This window comes from Nicotiana attenuata, unplaced genomic scaffold (assembly GCF_001879085.1).
Source record: "Nicotiana attenuata strain UT unplaced genomic scaffold, NIATTr2, whole genome shotgun sequence".
In the NCBI taxonomy this organism is placed as follows: domain Eukaryota; kingdom Viridiplantae; phylum Streptophyta; class Magnoliopsida; order Solanales; family Solanaceae; genus Nicotiana; species Nicotiana attenuata.
In genome coordinates, this window is record NW_017675545.1 from 51,571 (window position 1) to 54,675 (window position 3,105).

At 32.3% G+C, this 3,105-nt stretch overlaps 1 long non-coding RNA gene across 1 annotated transcript in view; it reads right to left on the reverse strand.

Moving 5' to 3' along the window:
* Positions 1 to 1,704: 1,704 nt before the first annotated feature.
* The window catches only part of LOC109220190, a 1,985-nt gene continuing 584 nt past the window's right edge, over positions 1,705 to 3,105 (reverse strand). The window contains exon 2 of the long non-coding RNA XR_002067042.1: positions 1,705 to 2,094. This is a non-coding gene — a long non-coding RNA (uncharacterized LOC109220190). The remainder of the gene's footprint in view (positions 2,095 to 3,105) is intronic.

Here is a 3,105-nt window from a genome sequence, read left to right on the forward strand (position 1 = left end):
AGCTACTTTTTTCTGCTTCTCCAAAACTGCTTCTGCTTCTCCTCAAAAGCACTTTTTTTCTTCCAGAAGCTTGGCCAAACACCTCAATTTTTGGCCAAAAGTGCTTTTGGCCAAAAAAAGCACTTTTGGTCAAAAATAAGCTTGGCCAAACAGGCTATTAGACTTGTGATCCGGGGAGGATCCCGATGTCGGGTTCAATTGAACCCAATACTTTTGAAATTTATATAGTATTCTATGTAAAATTATCTAAAATAGGAACAAGTAGTAGATATGAGCTAATAACTTTAACAATATAATGGGTTCAATACTAAAAATTTTAAAACTTGAACCCATAAAATTCAAATCCTGGATCCGCCACTGCTTGTGATGGGTGGTAAGTACCCTCCATCTTAATCAGATGTCTTAGGTTCAAATTCTTAGAATGATGAATGCAATCGCCTTTGATAGAGAACACGTTAACCCTATAATTTGGGATTGCTCAGCGCAAAACCGAATTTAGTCGGCCCAAAGTAGGTACTGGACACTGAATAAAATCGAAGACAAAAAGGACATTATATTCTTGCGGAAACAACACAAAGTAAATATATATGCCACATTGACTCTATTAATAGACTCTTAATCACAGTTGAATTCTTCTATTTAAGTTCTAACTATGTCACCAATAAAAAAGGAAGGAAAATAAACACAGAAGGCATACATATTTGGTTGGTGAGGAAACTGAACACATTCAGGTTCACAAATGGTCACTTAGTCAAATGAGGACACATCCCAAATTTCAACGTCATAAATAGTACTCATTCCTGAGTTTATTAAGTAATAAGTCTCTTTTTCTTTCACGAGATTTCTAAGTTCATAACCAGTAGCTTCAATCAAAATAAATTTAGTCAGCTAAATCCCAATTGATGATTAAAAAGTGCCACTAAACTCTGTCGGTTCTATACTTAATACTGGGCAAGTCTAATGGAGAACTGCACATATACACATTGTATTGGGAAAATCAAGTTAACATATTGAATTAATTATGTGATGATATATCAAGACTCGTGGATCAATAAAAGAGTGATAACTGGCAAAGGATAGCAGAAGAGACACGAGCTTTGACAGGCACGGGCAGAGATTCAAGAAAACAGGGAGGAACAGTTACTCGGGCCTCTTGGTAATATGAAGAGGCATTAGAAGAATGAACCTAGATACCAAAAAGTACAAATACGTATTATCCGTAATTAATGAGCATCAATGACGTAAAACGTTATAAAATCTTCACGAAACAGTTACGATTACCAATCATAACATTATATTAAATGTCATTAATTGCTCATAATGGCTCTATTATAAGAGGAAAGGAATACTGAGAGATAGCTATAAAAGGAGAGGTATAACATTCACTACAAGAAATAAGGGCTACGGTGACATTTAATAAATGTCTCATTAAGTGCCATAACTGTCGTAAATTTACTTACCGACATTTATTTTACACTTAGGTCAAATGTCGTAAATTTTATTGTCGGGAAATTTTCGACATTTATATTAATGTCGGTAAATAATTTACGACATTTATTTCCTGACTCTTTTTGAAATGTCACTTTAAAATTTCTGACATTTAATCTATTGTCAGTAAATAAATAGTTCGTAGCTTAGTTTATGACATTTAGAAGTGATGGGAAATTTGAGTGACTAGTGACACTTCTATAGCACATCCTTTAATGTAGAAACTAAAATTTTATTTCATTAACAGGAAAGTATTACCGTCAAAGTTCAAATTGTACTTACAAATGTCATTCACCATAAACAATTTAAACAAAAATAAAATATTTGCAAACATAAGATCCCTATACAAGAATAAAATTATACATCTTTACAATTAAACATTGCTGGATTCAAACTAATATTGGGACAAGAGATATTTTCACTTCTTCACCTCTGTTTTCCACTCCTTCTGCTACTTTCTTGTAGGAGCTTCCTCCCCAAGTCGCTTGAGTGCCTACTCATTTGGTAATCTCCTGAATTGCAAGAAAAAGATTGTCCAAGGTGATGATCAAATGATGGCTAATACCAATAATTATTGCAGAATTCCAACGTTAAGTAATAAATTCCCTGGAAGAGAACAGAAAGGATATTAGGCAATTCTATAAACTATGCAGTAGGATTTAATAAAGATAGCAGCTATTCGGGTAAGTAGTTGTATGTTATTATAGTCCAATACTTATCTTTCTAAGTAAAGTATCTCCTAATCCAGAAATTATAACAAATAAAACTAACTTATAAAGACTGCATCAATCAATTACATACTATTTGGCTTAAAAGAAATCAAGGAGAATCATGAATTTGACACAGAGATACACAACAATTCAAATGTTAAATAAGTCGGTAAAAGTTGGTGGAGTATTGAATTTGGTGATATTGGAATCAACAATCCTAACCTCAGCAACCACCGTTAAGGAGTACACTTTAATCAGTCAACAGAAGTTTACTGTACAAGAAATAAACATGGAGCTCCAAAACTAGCATACATCTAAATTGAGCTCCATAACTAGTACACATCTAAATGTAACCCCGCGAGAAACATAACTCATTTGAGTGAGACATCCTTGATATACCATATATAAGTAAACAAAAAATACAAAAGAAAACTTAAAAATATAGCTTTTTTAGAATAAGATCAAATAGAGGCAAAACTAAAGACACATGCATAGCCAGTTTCATCCAAACTCCACTATCAAGCAAAACTCTTTGTTTCATCAGCTTGCCAAATGCCAACTAAGATCACTGAATATCTGTATCCTATTTGAAACCAGTGTCAGAATTGAAATAAGTATTACCTCATTTTCACATTCCTCCTAACAAGATATTGACACCAATGATTAATATTTATATTGGAATATATATATATATATATATATATATATATATATATATATATATATATATATATATATGAGCCAACAATCAACCATTTGAGTATCTTTAGATGAAAAACCCGACAACATTCATTACTCTAATTAGAGTTAGACAATAAATTTCTTACTCTAAAGCAAGATGGAAAATCAAACAAAATTAACTGAATGCTTTATCAAAAACAAAACAAAATTTGCTTAGAACCCCCCC